At 38.7% G+C, this 26,589-nt stretch overlaps 1 protein-coding gene across 3 annotated transcripts in view; it reads right to left on the bottom strand.

The window, feature by feature from the left end:
* Positions 1-26,589, bottom strand: part of LOC136871863 (uncharacterized) — a 94,607-nt gene that overhangs the window by 54,988 nt on the left and 13,030 nt on the right. The gene's annotated exons all lie outside the window — the stretch shown is intronic.

The following is a 26,589-nucleotide window of genomic DNA, read 5'->3' as shown; positions in this document are numbered from 1 at the left end:
GATCAAACCTGCCAAGTTGGGGTCAGAAGGCCAGCGCCTCAACCGTCTGAGCTAATCAGCCCAGCCCAATAAACTGACTTTCATACATATTAATAATATAATGTTTTAATGATGCTTGAGTAGGTCATTCTAAAAAACCTCATTAAGTATGGGCATGAATAAAGAGTTCCAAGAAATACCATGAAGGTATATATTAATACTGGAAGCAGTACACAGAAGTCCCACAACAGAGCTATAATTTTAACATCAATGAGTCACAGTGTACAAAAGGCAAGCTGATTTGAAATAAATGCATTTAGTTCCAAAAAGATACTACAAAACAAAATGTTAACAACTGCTGCAACTCAATTCCAAGTACCATATTAACATTCAAGTAAAGGTAACATTAACACGACAGCAGAACAACTAATTGAGAACTCAAGCCATAAACAGTCTAGAAACTCATATCGACTGACATGTCAGCATGAAATATCCATTCCCTTGACTGTGAATCTTTCCTTTACTGGACAGGAGCAATACACATATTCAATCAGTAATAAAAAAATTTAAAAAATTCAAATAGGACAATAACTAGTCATCCAAAGGGGTAGTAAGAAAGTAACCACAGTTACATCGAAGAGCCAATGTTCTATGCTTCAGTTCCCAACAGTGCACGTGAAGATACATAAAAGAGAAACTACATAGTACATTCAAAAAACAAAATTATTAAAACATTAAACCCAGAGTACTCCTTAACTCATTTGATTTATACAGGAGTAAGAAAACAAAACTTTTTTTTTTTGCAATATCTGAAGCCATCTCTTTTCAGTTTTGACTCCGAAACAACTTAATTAAAATAGAATCTTCTTTTCCAGGTATAATTCTGTTACCATATCTTTTCTTTTTCAGATAGTTTATAAATTTATTTATTCAAAATTAGTTTCAGCAGACTGAAGAACCTAACAGTTGTCAAAAACTGTGCCAGGCAGTTAACACACGTTCCTTTGAGAGAACAGTCAAGAATCCGGATAATGTTCTAGAGTATGCATTATGTTATTTACACGAAAAAGGTTTCTCTTCTTCCCATGAAATAACTTTAGGAACAAACGAAAAAAGTTTCTCTTCTTCCCATGAAATAACTTTAGGAACAAAGGGAGATGGGCTGACATGTGATCAAATTAATTGAAAGTCATCTCATGGGTGCCAGCATTGTCTTGGAGTCGTGTCTGGAGAGAAAAAGTGATAACGAAAGTGACAGTAGAAGCAGCAACACCTCATCTGCATCATCTGAAAGAGAAAACAGCTAGATACGGGAGGTGTTACGGATCCGAGTTTGAATCCTGAGTCCGATTCTCATCAATCCAGTGAAGCGACACCGCAGTTACCTGACACATCTACCAGTTCAAGATATGCTTCCAGTCCACAGAAGAAAATGAAACACACTGAAGATCTTGCGTACAAGAGGAAAGCTATACATTTATGGTTAAATAGGGAGGGGGAGGCGAGAGGTAAGAAGTGGCTTTCATTAACCCAATGGCTGCCAACATCTGATGTAAGCCGATGTTCTGCCAATCATAAAACTGCCATGATTCTATGAGATCCGATGCCGTAAGGCCAGTTTTCACATACCGTTCATTCAGGTTTAACGCAACAGATTAGTCGCATATACACGTTGGCTGATCCATGGTATCTCTAACTACAAGTAAATACCATTTTCTCTCTGATAAAGAGAATATAACATTCTTATTTTTTTTATTTCTTTGAGAGGTTTGCACGCGCTAGCCATATCATGTGCGCCACGGACTTTGCGCGGCAAGTTTGTATGACATAGATGTTGATTCCCATATGGAACCTGAAATATTTGTCCCGAATGAAAAAATGTATAATACCAATGTAGTTGGTCCGTTATTGGAAAATTTATAATGTCCAATAACGGACCAACTACATTGGTATTATAAGTTTGTATGATGCGAGGTATTGTTTTTATCGTGTTTTTGCGTATTATACTGCAAATATGTGTGAGGGTAAGATAGCAAAATATTATTCACAACGCTTGTGTTAAAAATGCATTCGGGCTATGTTGTTAGGAAGTGACAGTGATATATCTTCTAGTGATGAAAAGAGTGAGGCAGACAATAACAGTTCATGCGACAGATATTAGACCTAATGGTGTTATTCCTCCTCAAATTATTACTACTACTACTCTTCTCCTTCTTTTCCTACTGCTTTTCCCAAACCTGTGGGGTCGCGGGTGCGAACTGTGTTGCACACGGCCCTGTTTTACGGCTGGATGCCCTTCCTGACGCATAACCTATATAGAGGGATGTAATCACTATTGCGTGTTTCTGTGGTGGTTGGTAGTGTACTGTGTTGTGTGAATATGAAGAGGAGTGTGTTGGGACGGACACAAACACCCAGTCCCCGAGCCAGAAGAATTAATCAGAAGCGATTAAAATCCCCGACCTGGCCGGGAATCGAATGCGGGACCCTCTGGACAGAAAGTACGCTGACCATTCAGCCACGAGTCGGACACTACTACTACTACTAATGTCGAAAGTGAAGATGACAATGATGTTAATGTTAACCAGCAAAATGCAAGTCACCATGATGATGAACCTAACCTCAATTTTCAATTTCAAAACCTAAAATCATTTGGACATTTTTAAACATAGAGATTTAAAACTTTTAACATTAAAAGACAACACTTTAGTGATTCTAAGAGTGACATTAACAAGTATGAGAAATAATTATTACTATGCCAAATACTAATTCAAATTTGCAAAATTAATTACAGAAAGTGGAAATAATAATTCATTAATTTTTTTAAACAAAAAGACATAGGCCTAAGCACCAACAAAGTAAATCACAGGACATATATATGGATATATCATGGATCATAAAAAAAAAAATCATCTATATAGCTTCAAAACTGCGGTGAGTACAGCATTTTCAGCAAGACCTTATGTTTTACCTTAATTTAGGTTGGCAGTTTTAACAGTACTACAGCTATTTAGCTTGGCAGGGAAAGGGTTAACCACTGTTCATAAATATTGTATGGTGACATCATTACGACAACTGAACATGTGGAAGAATCAATTAGAATCTACGTCAGTAAGTCCCGCAGAACACAGGAAATTGATGTATAAATCATTATTTTCTCGCTTTGCAGAAGCAAGAAGGTTGAAACAGAACGTTTGGGATGAAAACCTGCGTCTGTGAACCTTGGTCATTTCACGAGATACTTCAATGCGACAAAGTAATTTCAGTGCATCTACTAGTTAGTTGAGCTGCTTCAAAAAAAAAGTTTCAAATCGAAAGGAGCAAAAAATCACGAAATTTGTACTTCATGCATCTGCAAGAAGAAGAGGAAAAAAGGTAAAGTCGCTAAGAAATTTCAAGATTACACCCCTTTTTCAATATACCATACAGATCAGAGTGGTTTCGTGCACAAACTGAAAATGAAAAGGACTCTTGTCGTTTGTTGATGAGAAAGATACAGAAGCAGTTGCTCAATCAGTTAGTGCATTCACCCATTCGTACACAATTATGCCTACTGTTATTATGGCCGGTACTCCTTTCCCAAAATAATTCACTGTACTACAGGAGGCAACTAGAACTTTTGGTCCAAAAGTTTTCAAAGAAATGTTTTATGCCGAAAATATAATTGCAACAGCCACAAAATCAGTGAAAATGAAAAAAAAAAAAAAAAAAAAAAAAAAAAAAAAAAAAAAAAAAAAAAAAAAAAAAAGAAAAGAAGAATTAAAGTACTGGTTTAAAGAAGCCTTCTTGCCATTCGCGGAAGACAAGTGTTTGCTACTGTTAGATTCCTAGACTATTTAGAGTGATAAATGCTGCCTTGAAGGCTTTCCTCCAGGCAAAAGTATAGAAATTCTCGAGATTCTTCCAGGCAATACGGGGAAAATACAGTCCTTGGATAAGTTTTTGACCATTTAACAGACGTTATGCTGGCTTGTAAAGATTTTCGGTTTGATATTTATCAGAGAAACTGCATAATGAAAATGCAATCCTTAATTCATTTTCAATTTTCTTCCCCATGTTTCAAGGAAATGATTAAATATTCATGGTTCACAACCAATTATATAACAAAGGAACTTCCTGAGTTCCAAGTGTCTGCAAAATATTGCCTTCAAACAAGTAAACTGTGAAGAACAAGGTGGCCTTAAAGTGCATATTCGTTGTGCGTGGTGCCAAAAATATGTAGTTTTCTATCATGCGATTAACACACCTAATTTTTTCACCTTCGTTCCTTAACATTAAAGTGACCTTGGCGCACGGTAACCTGCCAGTTCGTTTTCTCCCTCTCTCCAGCACAATCACAACTCCACTACACTGTGTGCCACGCCAGCAAGATGCAAGGGTTGTCCAGTAGCTGTGTTGTCACATGGATTTTGAATCAAGATTTCAACACCTTCCAGTTCCAAATGGCAGCTAAATTGTTGTACGTAGCTATTTTATGATCTCCACATCCTCTCAGCGAAACTGCATCTTTGGTTTCGATATGACCTTATCGATAGTTCCATTGTAAGGTGTTAAAAAGAGGAAGTCTTTTGGATCTCCTACATAAACGTATACAATACACTCCTGAATGATGTGATGAACAGTTTATCTATCAGCCCCACATCCACACTGTGAAGAATAAATTTTCCTCCACTGCAACAGGAGGTCCCCACACATTCCATGTTTAGTCTATATGCAGTTAAGTGTTGACCAGGCTCTCCTGGGTAGATCAAAACCTGGAACATATTCTGTAATGCAAGGTACATCATGGAGTTCCAAAGACGAGAATACTTGCCATTCCTGGGACCACAGTTTGTTGAGGTCATGCTGGTAATGAGGTTTTCAGCCAGTTGAAGAGGTGTGTGCCAGGAACATAGATCTTTATGAATGGGCAATAGTTGATTGTGAAACATCTTATGATATTCTTGTATAAGAGCACTAAGTTACTTCTGTGAAGATGTGGTAGAGGGATGTAGCTTAGGATAGGGAGTCATTGTAGAGGAGGTGCTCTTTATAGTTCCTGTGATCACATGCATGGAGTTATTCAGTTGGATATCAATCTTCTTCACATAAGGGCTGTTTAACTAAACAGGCATCAAGTACTCAGTTGCAGAATATGCAAGTCCAAGGGCTGAGCATCAAAGAGTTGGAGCACTTCAACCCCATTTTTTTTCTACACAGTTCCTGGAGGATGTTGTTTCGACTCTTAAGCATGCACTAAACATAGACTAACTGAAAGAAATGTCTTGCAAATCAATGGTTTTTCAGAAAAAATATAATATTTTACTCATCCTGTAAACATGGTATAAGCTTAGTCTGATGTGAAGTTGAGAGAAAGTGCCCCTCAAACCTTAAAAAAAAATCATCATCTGCCATGAACCATATCAACCACCATCTCATTTCAGTTCTTCACCATCAATACAATCGCTACTTTCGCCAGCAAAAGTAAAGTCCTGCCTAATACAAGGTCATCATGACTGCACTTCATCCAATACCATACAGAACACTCCTGAATGATGTGATGAACAGTTTGTCTATCAGCCCCACATCCACACTGTGATGGCTTGATTACTAACATGCCAGTCAAATGAATATGTGGCCACTGCAGTACCTGCAAACCCATGTAACATTTCCTTTCATACAGTATTCCACCAAACCACATTTGATAAATGTCTCACAGTTAAGATCCTTAAAAAACTTTTTTTTTTTTCCTCATATTTTTATCCTATTGTTCTTAGAGACTCTAAAGTTAGAGTTCATCTGGTGATCAGGTCTAGGGAGGCACCAGGTCTTAACATCAGTTAACTGTTTTATTTTTTTATTTTCCCCCCTCTTCCATTCTCTGCCCTCCCTCATATTCTCTCTCTCAATAAAGTCCTTCCTTCCATGTGTACTCTTGTCTATGCATTCTTACAGGGTACGTTGTGTTCTCCATTTGCTCCCTCTTCATATATAATTTTAAGTAGACATTTTTCGAACCTGGTAGAGGTTGCAATTGTTGTTTTATGGGGAAGTAGAACAAGATAACCATCCTCTCTTATATCCAAGGGCAAAAAATTCAGATCCTTTAAAGATTCCTTCAAGGCAGCAGCATCTTAAGGTCTTGTAAACTCAATACCACAGTGATTGAAAGAGAACAAGAGTTGACAAACAAACAAACATTGGATAGGAGAGATGAAAGTAAAAAGCCTGGCACAGCTAAGTAGAAACAATGCAAGATTTAGTGATAGGATTGTGGCCGTCATGCCATTTTTTCACACTAAAAGACGCTTGGAGTAAGGTTACAGGAGTTACTATGGCTACAAGAAATTATATTGACTTATCTACTGTCTGAAAAGTGTAAGGGGATTATCACAGAGTGCTTTCAATCACTATTGTGTGGCAGTCCTCAGTAACCAATTTAGCAAAAAGAAAGGCAGTTTTTTTATAGAGTGAATGTTATTTGAATCATGTTTGCAAAAAAAATGTTGTTGGTTTGAGGTTCAACGAGTGTGTGTAATTCACATTGCTCTGAAGTAATAAAAGTGTGTTCGTTAGGACTGGCGTGGAAAATTTCAATAGTTATGTTCATAACTACATTTTAACGTTCCATGTCAAGAAAGAAGATGGCAAATGCAGATTCTATGCTATGTTGCAAGCGTTCTGTGCACCTTGTTTCGGAATTTAGACTGGATGGGCACAATTTTGCAGCATTCACTGCATCTGAATTGATAAAAATCAGATGTGTGTGTGTGCATGCGTGCGCGCGTGCAGAGTTCTGTTAAAGGCTTTGTGCTTAGTTCTGAATGTCATCTTATTTGCTAATTTTCTGAATTTTTGCTTTGTACTTAGTTCTGAATGTCATCTTGTAATCTAAATGAACGAATTTTTGGGTAACTTCTTGAGTGCATGTTAGAGGCAAATCTTTCTTTGTTCTGGTTTTTGAGTGTGTTCTGTCTTTTGTTATTGATTCTGTGTAGCAGTCTGTCTATAAGTGTGTGATTGTGACTACTTTTAACTCCTAGACACTTTATAACATTTAGTGCTTCATCACAATCTTCTGTTTTCAAGATGAACTTTTAATGTTCACCTCTTAACATTTCTCCAGCACTGATGTTATATGTTCTGGCAGAAAATTAACAGATGATCCCATAATCAATGCACTAAAATATTGTTAGGCAACTTGTTCAACCATACAGCATATTTCTAGAACTAAATGATTAAATCAACGAAATATGCTATAATGTATGTTTTTATTACAAACAATAAACAACTATCCCTAACAGGCAACCTATTGGTAATCAATACTACAGTACATGAGGAGGATACAACATGGTCAACTGATATGAATTACACACTCTAATGAGACTTTTACCTTTTCCTTACCTTTCCTCCCACCTAAGTCAACTGACAGTAAACTTGGAGTGACAACAGTTATCACCTAGAAACAGAAAGTTGTAATTTAAAATGCTTACTGAAAAATAAATTACTTAGTCAAAATTTAACACTATAAATTCCACTTCTTTGAAGGAACGATTTTTCTACCAGTAAGTGTAACAACTTATTCACGAGTCCCATTATTTTCTTCCTTTATACCAAGAACATCTATATTCACCATTGAGGCAGCTGTTTTTCCCATAACTCCTCAGGGACTGAAGTCAGCTGTTTTTCCCATAACTCCTCAGGGACTGAAGTAAGCTGTTTTTCCCATAACTCCTCAGAGTTTTCTACCAATAGTAATCTTGCTACAGGACATCAGATCTAATTCCAGTGGGTAGATTCTTTGCACTGACCGCATTAAGTCTCCAGTCACAGTTTTCACCCGGGCAACTACCGCATTACCATTCCTGCCTGCGATCAACTCTTTCACACGAGCCAAAGGCCAATTCAGTCTCTTCATACTGTCATTCCCTAACAGAAAGATTTCAACAACACAGTTCTCCATAGTGTCCTTTGCCTGCAGCTAGTTTTAACTGTCCAGGATATTCTGAATGGAATTATTCACTAAGAGTTTCTCTCAAATGATGACAGTACCGTAACCTATGATTGGAAGAGGTTGCTCCTACTGCATCAAAACTGGAAAGTCCTACTTCTTCAATCTCCGTAGGAACATGTCTGGAGTAAGAGGTGTTAAATCAGGAGAATCTTGACAGATGTAGGTTAGTGGGCGAGAGTTGATAAGACTTCCACAGTCTCTGAGGATAGTTTGTACGTCTTCATAATCCAATGTGGCCCCACCAACCTCCCCACGATGAAGCTGGTGGACTGAACTTATACTCAAACCTTCTGATAGTATTGTACTGGCTGTTGCCAGGTCAACATTCTTAAAGACATTTTCTGCACCAATAAAGTTTGTTCGCCAGGCTGAGTGGCTCAGATGGTTGAGGCGCTGACCTTGTGACCCCAACTTGGCAGGTCCGATCCTGACTCAGACAGGTGGTGTTTGAAGGTGCTCAAATACGTCAGCCTCGTGTCAGTAGATTTACTGGCATATAAAAGAACTCCTGAAGGACCAAATTCTGGCTCTTCAGCACCTCCAAAAATGGTAAAAGTAGTTAGTAGGACATAAAGCAAATAACATTATTATTATTAAAGTTTGTTCCTTGGTCACAGTAAACTTTGATCGTTCACTTTAGGCCTACCCCTGAACTGCTTGCAAGAATGCATCAGTTTATAGTGAGAAAACTAGCTGTAGAGCACTGTACACCCCACAAGTAAACAGTCATACACAAGTCTTGTTACCAAACCTCATCTGTAGTCTCACAACATGGAAGAAATTGCATACTTTTCTTAATTTATTTCTTCCTCATAATAGATGATCTCCACTTTGGGATTCAAGCAGTTTCTGTGTTGAAAAGTGGACCAGCCATGTCCATTCCTGTGATTTTAAACATCTTGACAACACAAATTCTGCCTTCAGGCAGGGTCGTAGGTGCAGCTTCAGTCTTCTTAGCATAATGTCTCATACATTTTACACATGACCAAATAACCGATCTCATGGTTCACCGTTTCGTTAAGATCCAAAATCTTTGCCTCACAATTGACATCAATAGTACTGTCTGGCATGAAAAATGACTTTGACTGAATAGATGATCACACAGTTCACAATGGGATGACCATTTATTGGAAGAACAGCTGGGTAACAGAAATCACCACCATCATTTCTATTTCACATTTTGGTCTTCAGTTTGATAATATTGTTCTTGTCAAGGAAGAGTAGTACACCTGACAACTCTGAAGGTGTTAAACCAGAATAGGCCTCTGCTTGCACTATGTTAATTATATTAATTTCAGCATCCTTGTATTCTTCATATATCAAATCTTGGTGTATACACTTGTCTTTTTCCACTTTGCAATTCACTATAAAGTGAAGAATCCACCCCATCATACGAAAGATCATCTTATACTGTGAAAAGTTTCTGCACTACCATCTGCTGTCTGTAAGGTCGCAAAACACAGAATAAATTATAGTCTTTTTCTTTTCCTTACCTATTTATTTCTCAACATAGATGATCTCTGACTTTGGGATTCCAGCAGTTTATGTGCTGAACAGCCTTTGGAAAGCTCATCACCTGGATTACTGAGGTCAGGAATGTGCCACCATATATGACTCTGTGTTAATTCTTTTATTTCCATGACTGTTGAAAACGTATACATCCAACGGCTCGAAACAACAAATCCAAACTAGAACTGTTCAACAGCAGTCCAGAAAATGGTCTCCACTCCTGGAATTCTTAAGTCTTACTCATGAACAGCCTTGCAGCAATTGATGAACTCAGCAATTAGTCTAGGAATTCTCAACTTCTTGCAGGACTTACAAGTAGAGCTACTCTTGCTCTACCAGCCACAAATTAAACACCAAAATAATCATTCATATCAATTCGTAGAAATGGCACAGAAGAGTATGATGTTCTGAGAAGCATCTCAATAGATGTGAAATGTCCACCTGTTATACCCGTCACAACCAGGCAACCATTGGGGTATCTCAATTTTGAGAAGTCTGGTGCATCTTTATATCAATTTAGGAACCATGACATTATTCCATTCATTATTTCTTCATCCCAGGTGCTACTAGCTACCCCATCTGCTGTAACAAGATTTTAGGTATCAGTGTTAGATAACAATTTACACCTATTGGATCAAAAACCCAATGAGCTACACTTAAGCATTACTCTCTCTTCATCTAGCAATAATAAACTGTCAACATCCATAATGGAATCTTGTAGCAGAAGAAATCTCACCTGAAATTGACCTTTTGTTTCTCCTTGCACCTTTCTCAGTAGGCTTAACTTTTTCTGCTAGGTTTTTCTGCATTTATAAGGTCAAAATCTGCCACTGCCATTGAACTTCTTTGTCTCCCTTCAACTTCAGAACAAAGGAACTCTCTGAACTGAGTAAATCTTATATTCCCCTGCTACCAATAACTGTGTTTACTTCTCTCCTTCGACATAATAACTGTGGACCTTTGCCAGGCTCTCACCAGTTCTTCTGGCAAACAGGACTCCATAAGTGGGAAAAGTATTCCTTCACATCTCTCTGTTGTTACCATTAAAGTTTCAAGGGTTCTTAGATAGCTTTCACGGCAACCATACAATGAAAAGAGACAAACTGGAATTAGAACTGCTTGCCTGTAATACAAGCCCATGCAACTCTCTCTCACAGACCTCTAACAGCATTTCTTCCCTATTACAACCAACGTGCCTTCAGTGCTTCTACAACCCCAGGGTAAGTAGCTTCAACCTCTCTTGCCCATGAGCCTTTAGTCGTGGATTGGAATAGATACTGAAATTTGTCTGATGGATCAAAAGTTGTCTTTGTCAATTTCTTGAATGAGTCCGAGACTGTAGCCAGTCCTTAGCATCACAACTGAATTTTTTAAGTTAAGGAAGAGGGAATTTACACTTTTCTGTGTACACGAAATCAAACTTGCGGCACTTTCACTAATAACCTTTTCTTTCCTTAACTTTAGGAAATTGGCAACTTCAATTTGAAGTGTATTGAATTTACCTATGATGTCCTCGGAAGCATTAACCTCTTTCTGAAATGCACCTTCTTCGGCATCTTATTCAAGCAGTAGGTCAAATATCCAGTTATCAAGAAGGCCTATATGTAATTCTATCTATTTATCTTGAGGTACGTTGAATTCTGCTTCAATTGTAACAGAATTGTGCTTTTTGTGATTTAGAATATCAACTATCTTCTTGTGTAACTGTGTATTCGTTCAGTGGCAAACACTCTGTACCTTCTTTGATTGATCCATATTTGCAATAGTGTTCTGCACTGTTACCAGATGTTATGATATGTAGCCAAAGTAAATGATTACAACAAATATATCATCAGCGTTCTGGCAGAAGTTACTAAGTCCAAAAACATAGTTTTGAGATAAATGGGTTTTAAGAAATCAGTGATATATGATTCTATATTACTGCGAGGCTATCACACCTTTTGGGCTAGTTCTTTTTGCAATGCCCTCTACTATGTTACATATTAAGTGATTAAGTCCACTTAGTCACTTTTGCCTTGAATCAATCTTCAAAAATGGACTTCACATTATAGGGTAGGGTACCTGTACTCCCAAAATGGTTCATTCTATTAAAACAACAACCTTGCCATCATGTAGAATGTGGTTTTTTTTTTACCCCAGCAGTGCATTTAACTCAAATTCGTAAAAAATGGACTTGGTCACTTCTGCCTGAATGCCAACAATATATGCCATAATGTATTTATTTTAGCTTATTTCTTTTAATCAAATACAAAGATTGATTCTGAAACCAAGGCAACTATCTTTTTCTCTCAAAAAAAAAAAGCTTCAACACGTCTGAAAATGTATGACAAGGACTTTCTAAATGTGACACCACATGGTGCAGGGATGCAGGATTTCTAGTGAAGTAAAAGGATAAACATGGCATTTTTGAAATCACAGTTTTATTAATTTAATTGTCATGCAACCTGTATACAATCATTTGTACATATCGTACAAGCTGTTTATCATCCTCCCAAGTAGTCCCCTAGGTTGTCCATGGTTCGTTGTCACCGACGAGGAAGATGGAAAATATCACCGGCTGCATAAGATTAATTAATATGTACTACCTCACACCGAAATGCTCGTGCAATGTCTTGTTTGTTGGCAAAGCATTTCCCACGCAATTGCTATTTCATTTTGGGAATAAGATCAAACCCACATGGACTATTCAACTTTGGTTACTTCCATTACGCACCATTGCCATCAGACAACTGATATCGGGAGCGTGATCACGGCCAGAATAATTCACCCATATTCCATCTGCTGGCAGCATTATGAAGTTCACATAACATACTTTTGTATATTAGCACAATTTTAGGAGATTTAAAAAAATCATTGCCATCACTTCTGAATCAGCCCTCACAATAACAATCCCTAACAGATGACAAAACTGGTATTCAACAATACATTGGGAGGAAACAACATGGCCAGCTGATATGAATTCATCAGCATCATCATCATCATTTCCCCTTATCCAGCTCCTGCCGGGTCGGGGTATTTATGGCACTTCTCCATCTTCCTCTTTCCTTCCACCATTCCTCATCCACGATCTTGTACCAGTCTATATTTTGCCTTCTTATGCTGCTCTTCATTGATTAAATCTACCTTGTTCTTACCCTCGCACTTTGTCTCCAGCATCTGTCTTGGAATTCTGTTCTCTTCCATCCTCTTTACATGTCCAAACCACCTTAGTGGTGGTGGTGTGGTGATTGTTTTAAGAGGAAGTACAACTAGACAACCATCCTCTATATAACACTAATCAGAGAGAAATAGTGGAAGGGGTCCGACACTTCGAAAAATGAAGGTATCCGCCAAAGGAAGACAAGGGCCACGAAGGGCGTGAAAATGAAAGACTCCCTAGGCCTCCAAACGTAATACTGTCAGAGTCAGAAAAGATCAAGAGTTGACCAAGAGAGGTTGGATAGGATACATGAAAGTGAGGAGCCTGGCACAAGTAAGTGGAAGGAATGCCAGGACTCGGCTAAGGACCTCGTGGTCACCAACCCATGCTCCAAAGTTCAGAGCCCGTAGTGACAAACCACCTTAGTTTCTTCTTTTCAATTCTCTCATTTAGCTTTCCGATCCCAACTTCCTTCCTAACATCTTCATTTCTCACTCAGTCTTTGCTATCATACTTCTTAGGAATTTCATCTCACTAGCTTGAATTCTACTCTCTTGCCTGATAGTCAAAAGTCCAAGTCTCAGCTGCTTAAGTCAGTATGGGTACATAGTACATTTCGTACATTATCTCTTTATTTTTTCTTGGTACTTCTTTGCTCCAAACAAGTTTTCTTACACTTCAGTAGAATGCATTGCCCTGCTATACCCTCCTGCTAATCTCCATGTCCACTGTAGCATTTTGCATTATTTCACTTCCTAGGTATTTAAAGCTGTCCACAATTTCCAGACTCTGATTTCCAATTTTCACAGTGTCCTTTCCTTGCCTTTCCCCTCGACAACTACATAGTCTTGCTGTATTGTACTGATTTTCATACCATACTTCACAATTTTTTCGTTCAGTACATCTAGTGGTGCATTTCTTTACTGTTCTATCCCCAGACCACATCATCATCTGCAAATAGCAGTATCTTCATGTGTTTATCTCCATAGGCTTCCTTTTTTTCCTTTACAATTTCGTCCATTACCATAAAAAACAAAAGAGGTGACAGCACACTACCCTGTCTTAGTCCAGTCTTATTCCTAAACAATTCTGTCTTTCCAAATGGGGTCTGTACCCTACTAACACAGTTGTTGTACATTGCTTGCACCATTTCTAACATTTCTCTTCCAAGTCTCTTTTTAACCATGGTTTTCCAAACCTTCTCTCTGGGGACACTATCGTATGCCTTTTCTATATCTATGAAGGTCATGATCAGATCCTTTCCATATTCCCAGTTCTTTTCCATCAGCTGTCTCATGCTAAAGATTGGGTCCACTGTAGATCTCCCACTCCTGAAGCCATATTATTCCTCTTGTAACTCTCCTTCATTCTTTCTTCTCATTCTTTTTTCTAATACCCTTTCCAGTATTTTGACTATCTGCAATATAAGTGTGATTCCTCTATAGTTACCACAAACTTTCTTGTCCCCTTTCTTAAACAAGGGTATTATTATCTTTTTTTTTTTTTTTTTTTTTTTTTCAGTCTTCTGGTACACATTTGTGTTTCCACATACACTTTAGTAGTCAGTACAACCATTGCATACCAAGAGGTCCAGCAGCCTTTAGCATTTCCACACTGATGTCATTCATCTCTGTTGCTCTTCCATCTTCATCTTTTGTACTGCTAACTCCACCTCCAGGATTGCTTCTCTCTCCCCTGTACAGTCGTTCACATTCAATACCTTATCAAAATACTCCTTCCATCTTCTCTCTCTCTTCTGGGTGTGTTAACAATTCCCCATCTTCCTTTTTCACAAGCTTTGTGATAACTCTTTCTGTCTTCTTACTCTTATAAGTCCATACAGCATCCTTTTACTGCCAGTTACATCCACTTCCATTTTTTGTGTAAACTCTTCCCAATTCTTTTTTTCTTCTCCTTCCTCTTACTTCTTATAAGTCCATACAGCATCATTTTACTGCCACTTACATTTTTTGCATAGATTCTTCTTCTTTTCTCCTCCTACCAAATTCTTACAACTCCGATTGCTGTTGAGATACTTCCTTTTGTTTTCTTCTGTTCGATCTCAGTTCCATTCTCACCAGGCTGTCTTCGTTTCTTTCACCACTTTTCTCACTCCACCATGGTATCTCCTTTTCTTTCACTCTTGTAGATGTCCTGCCACACACACTCTCTGTTGCACCAACAAATGCCTTTTAAAATTGGCCCACTCCTTTTCTACATTTTCCACTTCAGTAACTGGGATTTGTTGCTTCAATCTCTCCTGAAAATCTTCTTGTACATTTTAGTCTTTCAATTTCCATACTTTTATTTTAGTCTACTATCTCTTTTAGCTTTTCCATTTTTCCAAACCGTAATTTTGCCACCACAACTCTATGGTCCTCATGAAATGCTTCTCCTGGTAAAGCTATCGCTTCCATAAACTTCCTGCGATTTGTCCTTTCCACCAAAAAGTAGTCAATTACTGATTTTGTTCTTCTGTCACCCCACCCATATCTCATAATTTTTCAGCTGTTTTTCTTTCGAAATGATGTATTCCCCACTATCAGTCCATTCCTTTCACAGATGTCCACTAGTTCCTCTCCTTCACGATTCTTTTTCCCCATATCCGTATGATCCAATGACTTCTTCCTTTCCTTGTCTCTTGTTTCTGACCTGTGCATTCAGATCTCCCATAATAACCACTTTCACACTTGAAATTTCTCTTTCTACTTTCTCCAAGAATCCTTCAATATCTTCTTCCCTGTTTCCTGTCTGTGGTGTATACACTTGTATGAAGTCAATCACTTCATTCTTCATTTTTAGTCTAATCTTCATTATTCTGTCACACAGTCTACCCCTTCAACATACTCCTCCAATTGCTTCTAAATGATTAGTCCCACTCCGTTTATTGCCTCTTGGCCACCACTCCAGTATAATGTGTATCCTTTCCTCAATTTCTTCCTTCCATTACCTTTCCATTTCACTTCACTCAGCCCCATCATTTCCACCTTCTCCTTCTCCATGAAGTATACTACTTCCTCCGCCTTTCCTGTCAGGGTCATAAGATTTACTGTTCCTATCTTAATGTTGGTTACTGGTCGCCCATTTCTCACAGTTTCTCCAGTACCCTGAGAACTGCACATCGCTTGCAGGGGATGCCTTAACCTTTTCCGAGGCTGATTTACTAGTACCATATCACGTATAGGCTATTATTATGATGGGGTTGCCACTCGTAAAGGCATTTTATACCTACTGCCAGGTGTTATTCTAGGCCTCATCACTGGAGTACAGACGCCTTCTGTAGCCACTCCTCTGCAGTAGAGATGCTACAAGTTTTTCTCTTCCGCGACCGATGCCGTACCGAAGTCCATCTTCTCCGCCACTTATGTCGTTGGGGTCTTCAACCATACCCTGAGCTTGAGTCCTCCATATCTGTGACCCCTGGAGAGAGGGTATCCCAATATTTTAAAGCCCCAACGAACTGGGCTGCCTGTTGGTCCGTGGGTTGTATTGGGTATTTCAACTAGCCCTACTGAATTGTAGGGTCCCCCTATCAGCCACCTGGGGACACGCTCTCTAGGGGTTAACATGCTCTCCCGAGGGCTGATATGAATTACAAACCCTAAACCATCCTCCTTTCTCGAATCGTCAGGCTATATGTTTGGGCTGATGTTTTGCTGTTTATAAGGGTTCTGTTTGTTTTACGCTATATGATATTTTGGTCAGTAGCAACGGCTTGTATATACTTCATTTGCGATTTCAGAATATGATTTATGATTTATTTTGATTATGAAGCCGTACAATAATCTCTTTCTCAGCAACCGTAGTTTCCTTAGTCTTGCGCACCATTCGGATAACAATACCTGCTTGTACTCTGTACCGGTGCTGTGCACTGCTCATCGACGTCTTGTTAACAACTGCCGGGCACTGAATAGGGAGGAAGAGGTCATCTAGAAAAGCTCACCCTTTTGGTACGTTCTGCAGCCAGATCTTTCACTTCATCCCATGTTTTCCCAATTCCCAATTCCAATCAGTTTTTCTCTAACTGTTTGCCTCCAACTGTTCTTAGGTCTTCCATGCTTCCTCTTTCCTTTTGGGTTCCATTCTAAGACCGGCTTTTCAATCACTCCAGCCGGCTTTCTTAATGTGTGTCCTAATCATCCCATTTTATTTTCCTCATTTCTACAGCAACGAGTTTCTGGTTGGTTTCCTTCCACAGGTTTTTGTTTGTGATCGATTCTTCTTCTTATTATAATTTAATTCTTCCTACAGCATCTACAGGCTGCCACAAAGACAAAGAGTACCATCTTATGTTGACGATACACTGCAGACAGCAATTCAAAAACACTTGTGGAGTTTGTGTACGACTTGTTTAGCAACATTTCATGACACCAACCATAAAGTAGAATGGTCTTCACGTTGGTACTGAAAAGTCAGATCTTTGTTTTTCATGAGAGGTTACTGTTCTTTCAAATACGGTATACTAAAAATAGATCTAAAATCAAACTGATCGTCTTTCAAGTGCTATTTAAGAACCAAGAGCTTTTACCCAAACCTGGAGATTAAACAAGGGGCCTGTGGTCAGGAACGCATAACCAGAGGTAACTTACAAACTTACAGTTGGGGGTAGTTCCTTTCAGTTGCTTCTCTTGCCAACAGCACATTCTCTACCATTCTGACCATGTTCAATGTTGAGGAGTTCAGAGATCTCCCAAGTGTATCAACATAGCTATGTTGATGACTACACAAACACATAAAAATAAATAGTTAATAATATACTGTATTTTCCTGTAATGGTATTAATTATTTTTTGCCAAAGTATCTACACGAGTAGCCACAATGCTAAATCAAATACTTTATCTCAGAAAATTAATCTGAATAGGAGATGAGTTTATAAAATATGTCTTGAACTGAAGAAAGAGAGACAATAGGTAGGCTACCCAGATCCATGCTATGTGGACAGGGCAAAGGACAATAAAAAATACTAATACAAGCATGTAGCTAAGTTATGACTGGAAATTATCTGATCTCTATCATAGAAAAGGAATAAAATTCTAAGATATTTGGCACAGTGGTATTCTTGTGTAGATAACAGAAGATGAAGATTTCCAGATCTAACAAATATGAGAGATCATTATCAGAATATTGAGAAGAGCAGTTACGACAAAAGACTGCTGCTGCTGAATCAGTTTAGGAAGCATTAACTTCTAAGTTAACAATCCCAGGCTGAAGGAGTAAGAAGTATTTTGCTTAAAGGTCTGCATTCCCCGTTCACGGTCCGTCAAGCAAAGGTAGTCGTGCAGTTAAGTCCTACTCTTCTACGGTGTATGACCTGTCCGACCACTTGACACTAGATTGTCTGAGCCAACGCACAACATTCAGCCTGACTGATTCACATCTGCAGTCGCTGCAACATTTGCAGCGAACATGAGACAGAAGTAAAAAAAGACCGTGAAAGAAAAATTTGAGAGGAAGGAATGTGGATTCTAAATTATATCTACATATTTAAAACACTAGGTTGCTTTTTGTTACAGCAAGTTTGAGAGAACAGCTGAACCAATTGACATCGTAAAGCATTTCGACAAAAGCCCTTAGATGTTGATTCCCATAGGGAATCTGAAATATTTGTCCTGAATGAGCAAATTTATAATACCAATATAAATGGTCCGTTATTGGACATTATAAAGCCCAATAACGGACCATTTATATTGGTATTAAAAGCCCTTAGGTTGTGGATTTGGATTGTATTTAACCGTTTCACCGCCATGTGTTGAAGACCAGGTGAACCCTCTGGACCAGGTTATTTTAAGGGAAGAAGCACTATAACAAATACATTTTATCTGACACTATTACTGGAATGTAAATCTACCTCTTAGCCCCCATTCCTGATAAGGGATCAGGAATCAGCGATCGCCTGTTATAGTGACAGATATGAAAGCTATCTATTGTGAGACTTGGGTAAGACTGTGTATTCTTTGAAATAGAATAGTAACAATAAATGTAGCGTTTAACATGATCACGATCCCTTTCACAACATAACGGTGCCGAAAACATGGAAAGGGATAAGATATTAGGGAGCTATTTTAATGCGAGGCAAGTTTGATCAGTATCAAGAACTTTCAACTGGAAATGCAAAAGTAAATGTAATTGTTTAAACTTGTGTTAAACGAGAAGATGCAGTACAAGCGTCTTCACCAATAACTTTGAACACGCAGATGAGTATTTATTTTGATAAAAGTACGGGAATTAGGCGTTGAACACATGCTAATTTATGACCAAGCACGATACTGCATTGTTCTGGATGGAATGATCATGTTGTGGATGCGTGATTAATGGTATTTTAAGTATTATGCTGAACTGCGGCCATATTGTAGTTTTTCACAAATTAACAGGAGAAGCGCTAGAGAATATCACGACCTAATAGTGACTCGTGCTGCCACCAACCGACAAACTAAATAAATATTCCTTAAAACACCTTATTTGCAATTCTGCCCTCTGTTAACTATTTACGTAGACACTAGACACTAGTAGCTGGTAGTATCAATAAGGAAACACATTCTTTAATTGTTATAACCAAATTGTAGAAAGAGGGAGGTGTCATAAATCTTTGCAGCCCACTAGATCATTCTACAACTTCACTTCCTTACATCATGAATGACAGCGACCTATTGAAGAAACTTGAGAGAACCCGTGTACGAGAGGCAGCAATATTACATGTTTCAGGAACCTAATTGATGAACTGAAAGACAGTAAGGATACGGACGAGATTACATATACCCATAATCGACCTCATGAGACACTCCAAACACTTCTGACCCCATAAAAATAAATACAGGACCTGTTAAATTCTGAAGAATACGAGGCCAACATAACAATTTGCGAAGAAAAAGAAGAAAGAACTAAGTGTGCAATCCACAAGGCAAATTAATCTTCTCAGGCGCGAAAACATCACCCACACCCCTACTGATCTGCCATACTGTTCACAAGTTCAGCCTACGGTTCAGGAAATAAAATTACCGATGGTGAGGTTCGAACCCTTTGCAGGTGATATAGAAACATGGATGAGGTATTGGGAACAATTTCAGTCTTCCATCAATAAAAACTCTGCAGTATCTGAAATTATTAAACATGTTTTTCTACCAGGATATTTGGAAGGAGAGCCGAAACATCCCACAGATGGAATAGCTAATACTGGAGAGAAATATGAGCTGACGAAGATACCTTTAGGATGCTACGGAGAGACAAACAGAATAATCCAAGCTCACCTAGATTTCCTAGCAAACCTATCAGAAAACCTTATTAGTATACGACATTTGTTGAGTGTCACCATAGAGGGTAAGCCCTTAAGTCTCTGGGAGAAGACCCACATGCCTTTCCAACCAAAATATGCAAATGATGGCTTTTCAATGCTAAAAAAAGTAATATACTAGGATGTCTTCTTTAACAGAATTTCTAAATGCAGTGGAAGGTGCAGTGTCTGGGGGCGTTTTTCCCTGCAGTTGCAGTTATGACAACAGTGTGCAGCATGTACATTCCACCAGACTACCATCTTGAAATGCATGAACTCCTCCAAGATCTGATCGCTCAGTTACCTCCTCCTCTTCTCTTGCTGGGAGACCTGGACGCCCATAACACCCTTTGGGGTTCTCCGTCTTCCTGCGCTACGGGGAGGATTCTTGAGCAATTGATCTACCACTGCGATCTTTGTGTGCTTAACCCACGAGAACCGACATGTTTCAGCAGCGCATATGGCACATACTCACAACTGGAAGTCACTACGTGCAACCATGTGCTAGTTCCCCTGTTACGGTGGCAAGTACACGATGACCTCTGTAATAGTGACCACTTCCCGACCATTCTAACGCTCTTTAATCAAAGATAGTCCGAAGTACCCAAGCGCTGGCAAACTGACCAGAATTTTCCAAACGCGCAGTGATGGCCGATGATATGCTGTAGTCTGTTGATGACCACATTTCTTCCATTACTACTGGAATTCTCACTGCTGCAGAGGAAACAATTATACTCCAGTCCCGTGACAACAGACTAACGACACTCTACCGTCTGAGCTAATAAACCCGGTAAATAATCATGATAGGATCTATGTTTTTATTATTTTATATTTTGAACTACTGTTTCATTTCAACCTGCACAGAAGTAAACAATCAAACACGACACAACACAATGCTGAATTGTAGCGCCGGAAAAGGCTTCCTACTTCATGGGCTGTCGTCACGGAACTGTTGCATCGACACGGACAGAAAAGTGAAAGTGAATTTCATAGCAGTGGTGGCTGGGTTCATTCGTCCTAGCATAATTCCATTTATTTTCTTAGCGATTGTAAAGTCAAATCGTCGTGCAAAATTTACTTCTCATCAGCATTAAACCAGAGCTCATCGTTTCATTGGCAATAATATACATTTTAATGACATTCAAAAATACATCATCATCATTATTATTATTTGCGTATGGGTCCTGCTGGATCAAGCAGTCAGTGTTGCCAACATATATTTTCAAGATCCGCTAAATACTACTAAAAATCCGGTAAAATTCCACCAAGAAATTCGATCTCAAATAATGAGTAATAATAATAATAATAATAATAATAATAATAATAATAATAATAATAATAAAAGTAAATATCTGCACTCACCTGATTTGTGAGTTTCACTGGGATTAACCCACTGCCTGCGAGCCGGCGAGCTAAAACTTGTAGGCGTTTTACTGCCGGGTGAAAACTAGGTGAATCTCCTACCTCAAGGGCCACACACAGAACACACCTGTTCATTAAACGGTCTTCCTTCATAGCATAAATAGTTTCATTATCTGTCGTCATTCGTCAACTAAGAGATAAGTACTATCTGCGCACTTTTTAGTGATAGATTTACAGCCTAGTGCTGAAGTGGTCGACTTCGGTTATCTTCGAGATTCGTATTGGCAACCTTTGAAACACAAACTAAGAATCGCTTATCATCGCTGTGCGACATCTGGCATACACTTTAAGTACTAGTACTGTTGTTGTTTACACAGCAAAGCCAAACTATAGAATTCATGCTAGGAACACGTTTCGCAACGGGAAATGTTATATAGTATTATATATTGTGTGTGTGATACAGTTGTTTGCTTAAAATAATAAAGGTTTATAAAATTCATATCGATCGATCATATTATCGATTCAATTCAGATTTCATTTCCATTCAGTTGGCAGTATTAACGGAACCCTTCTTACTTCTCCAACGAGTACAAAAATCTATCACTAAAACGTGCGCATACTATACGCTTTCCCCACCCATTACAAATTTATGATACCATGATCTCATAACATCAAATCAAAATAACACGTTTTCCTCGTGATTACTAGCTCCTGATAAGAAATACGGAATAGCTCGGAGACAGACTGCAGTACAAATTTTTTTAAATGTATCCCAATGCAGATCATAAATTAAAAAAATAAAAGCACAAGATGACAGCACATGTTAAAATACAAGGAATTCATAACCTAGGCACTTAAAACAAATCACCTTGCCTTCTAAGAAGAGAAAGGAAGCGAATCAAAATGTGCTAAAAATCATTTCATTCTCTTTTCTTGATACTGAAATCACTATCAATAGGCCTACAAAACTATCTTTCAGTTATCTAGGCCTACCAATTATGTCATTTATTGCATCATAAAATTTTTATCATTACCTATTCTTTCATAAGTTGCCAGTATGGCCTAGGGATCAGTACCGCAGACTCCCAATCAATTGACTTGGGTTTGATTCCTGGCTGTCACAAATTTAACGCTTGTTTGGAGGTCTGAAATACGGTTAACAATTTTGGGAGTACAACTGAGAAGAGAAAAGAAGTGAACCATAATCCCACTATTTACCTCTTTTTCTTTTTCTTTTTGCCAGTGGTTTAAAGTGGCAACTGAAGGATGAGAAAAGGGTAGGGCTGGGAAGGTAGCAACTGCGGCTTTAATTAAGGTACAGCCCCAGCATTTGCCTGATGTGAAAATGGAAAACCACAGAAAACTATCTTCAGGACTGCCAAGGTGGGATTCAAACCTGCTCCTCTCCCAAATGTAAGCTCATAGCTACGCGCAACCCTAACCAAACAGACAACCAGCTCAGTTTCCTTTTAATCAACCTAGAAGTGGTTTGTTTAGTTTCTCACTTCAACTCCCTAGTGGATCATTTAATAAGGTGTAGGGCCTGTAGTCGAACAATATCTAGGATGTCGAAGGTCAATAAACGCTGCACGAGACCCATTCTTTCTTGTGCTTCTGTGGTGAACTAGTTCCTTCTGTGGATAAGCTGATCTCCAGATCTCTAGTTCAAACCTAGCAGAAATAGACTGATTTTTGTAGGGTGATAAAAGTCTATACAGGATGTAGCAATTAGATATGGCCAAACTTCCAGGACACATTCCTCACATGTAGAAGAACAAAATATGTTATATGGAAATAGGTCTGGAATTGCTTTATTTCCATGTTAGAAGTCATTTTCTACAACTCTAAACAGTACATTAATCATGAAAAACACACAGTAACAGAACATACCAGCATACCACATAAAATGTTCAAAATACCCTTCATTAGCATCAATACATGCATCAAATTGCCATTACATTGAATCCTGGATACGCTGACGTATCCCTGCGACGGCGGGTTGATGCGTATCAATGTTAATGGAGGGCATTTTGAACATTTCATGTAGGGCCTAAGAAAGAGTTTCATGTGAGATGTTGGTATGTACTGTTCCTGTGCATTTCCCATGGTTTATACACTATGTAGAATTGTAGAAAATGAGGTCTAACATGGAAATAAAGCATTTCCAGACCCAGACATTTTTTTTCTTCTATGTATAAGGAAGCGTCCTGAAAGTTTGGACATTACCTTATTGTTACACCCCGTACAGTCTTTGCATGTTGGATAATGTCAGCATGTGAAAGATTCCTGGGGACACATTGTGTTTACCTGGCAAAATTGTAACTCAGCAATAGGTCATCCACTAGAGTTCTGGTTTCTCTGTCATCTGTACAGTAAAACAAAACACTAACAATGATATGCAGGCAGTCCAAATGGAGTCAAATCAAAATGCTTGTACAAGGTAGCTGACACCATTATTATTATTGTGATGAACCAACATGTCATGTTCTTATGTCTACACTGCATGAGTCTGTCAGGTAGCTCTCATAAAACTTGCCAACTCAACCTCATCTAAAACTTACTCCTCCAATGCTGTATAGGGCCTATGTTCGAGATAATGTTACCACTTCTGACACCTATTAACCCTTTCAGCCCTAGTGTTGCTTCAGAGTTACATGATATTCCAACATTTTTTAGGACCAGAAAACAAAATGATTCCCTTCAACTCCGATGTTGCTTAGTAGTTCCTGAATCACCCACTAGATACCTCATGTCTGCTATTCCATGATAGTATGTGTACTCTTTGGATTCAGCTACATCACAGAATGGCGGGAACCTGCACTGAATGTTTTTCAGCTTGTGTTATCATGTGTTTAGTTTGAGTTTTGAAACTGCTTTCTACTATAATTATCACAGGATATATTCCAGAATTCTACCATTAGATTCAGTGAAGAAAACAACAGTGTTTGTGGGCATTGATTGAAAAATCGTGTTGCTCCTAAGCTACACCACTGGGGCTGAGTGGTTGGATTGGTCATTCCGATTGTAGGTTTTCTCCCGTGGCAGATATTATGAGGCATAGTAGGTTTGAACAGCTACGTAAGTATTTTCATTTAGTGAACAATGATGAACAGAAAGCCACAACTGATCTTCGGCATGACAAGCTTTTCAAGGTGAGGCCATCACTTAATATTTTGCAGTCTAATATGAGGGAACTTCCTCCATAGATGAACAAATAATACCATTCAAAGGGAGGAGCTCATTGAAGCAATACGTAAGAAATAAACCACATAAGTGGGGCTACAAATGCTTCATGCGAGCAGGTGAATTTGGGTTAATGTATGACTTTGAAATATATACTGGAAAAGGTACATGTGTAGATGTAGGGTTGGGTTTTTCAGGAGATATTGTCATGGTCCTCACCAATGATCTTCCTGAAGACCAGAACTTCAAAGTGTACATAAACAACTGGTTTTCCTCTCTTCAGCTTGCAGTTGCATTGAAGGAGAGAGGAATATTCTGTGTGGGTACTATTCACAATGATCGAAAGGGAAAATGTCCACTGGTATCAGAGGGTGATCTGAAAAGGAAAGGAAGGGGCAGTTTTGACTTCAAAGTTGAAACACAACACAATGTTGCACTTGTGAGATGGTATGATCGGAAAGCAATAAACTTAATATTTACCTATGCAGCCATTGAGCCACAGGATACATGCAAACGTTGGAGCCAATTAGAGAAGAAACGGATTAATGTTCATCGCCCATATATCGTGAAAGAGTACAATCAATTTATGGGTGGTGTTGACTTGGCAGATATGCTGCTTGAATTGTACAGAATCGATATCCGCTCTCTGAAATGGTACATGAGAATTGGCTTCTATACCGAAGACACCAGAAGCAACAAAATAAGAAGTGTGAATATTCACTAATGAAGTTCCAAGCTCAAATAGCATCAGGTTTGACTAGAGCAGGGAAAACACAATGCAGGAAAAAGTCGCCCAAGTGAGTCACCTAAGGAAATTAAAAAGAAGAGACATTTTGCCCCAGGACCTGTTGCAGATGTACAATATGATCAATGTGGGGCACTGGCCACAATATGAGGAAAAGAAAGGTGGCTGCAAATTTTGCCCTATTGGATTCACTCAGTTGTTGTGTACTAAATATAAAGTGCACCTGTATTTGACATCTGTTCGCAATTGCTTCAATAACTTCCACAATAAGTAACGACATCCATGAAGACAGACTGCCAGCATGAAGGGATCAGCAGTTCAAGTATTTGTGACTGTTTCACTGCCTTCGAAAGTTACAATTTGCCATATGATCCTGTTTTCATCTTCCCTCTATCAAGAACTCTTTCTACTAATATAAATACTATTTCAAGTGTTATTCTGTTTTGTCATATGACCATTTGTGCACTATCATTTCATCATCATTTGCACATTTTACTTGTAAAACTGTAATGTAACAACAGTGCGTCACTACTTCTCAGCCACCCTGTATATAACACCATTTATAGTTTTAGCCTAAGTGTTAATAATATGTTTGTTAAAATATGCAAGCTGAAATAATAGGAATACATAAAGTTACACATTGTAATAAACCTAAGTCTGTTTAATTTTTATGTATAAAATATTAACTCCTGACCCCAATGTTGCTTTAAAGCAACACGTTCTATTTCCTTAACCAATTTGAAAAAAAAAAATTCACACATTTACATGTTCACAGTACAGTATTCAAACTGAATAACTGATAAAATCTTGGCTAGCCATTTTGCACAATCTTGGGCATTGTGTGGTCTTAAGTTGAGTCTTCAGATCAGCATTTACTGTGTCGTGCCAGTGCAACTTTGGACATCCACATGGAATTTGCCCATTACTTCAAAGGAGTGGGGGAAAATGACAACTGTTCCAGATGCAGCACGCAGGACATGGCCATACCATTGGAGACGCTTTTCCCGTGCCTTGTCAGTGATGGGTGCAATGCATGTTTGCTGGCGAAGGGTACTTTTTTTGACATGATGCAGGAGTGTGATGCCTATTGACCAACGGAGCATACACATGTCCACGTTGTGTACTTGGCACTCCATAGCTTTGCCAGCTGGTCAACATCCAACAGAACATATTACCATGTGGTATATTTTGGACTTCAGATGTAGAGGCATCCTCCTATTGCAGACTACATCTGTGACTTCCCTCCATCTCATCCATGCTGCCTTTATCCTACTTTGCACGTCATCACCTATCCCACCACCAATCGGCAGACGAGATCCTAGATACCTGAAGCTCACAGTCGTCGCTAAGGTCTCTCCATCAACTTGGCTGGAGCCATTGTTTGGGATGGTTTCCACATATTCAGTCTTCTT

The sequence above is a fragment of the Anabrus simplex genome, chromosome 4 (assembly GCF_040414725.1).
Source record: "Anabrus simplex isolate iqAnaSimp1 chromosome 4, ASM4041472v1, whole genome shotgun sequence".
In the NCBI taxonomy this organism is placed as follows: Eukaryota; Metazoa; Arthropoda; class Insecta; order Orthoptera; family Tettigoniidae; genus Anabrus; species Anabrus simplex.
This window is presented reverse-complemented; position numbering and strand designations above follow the sequence as displayed.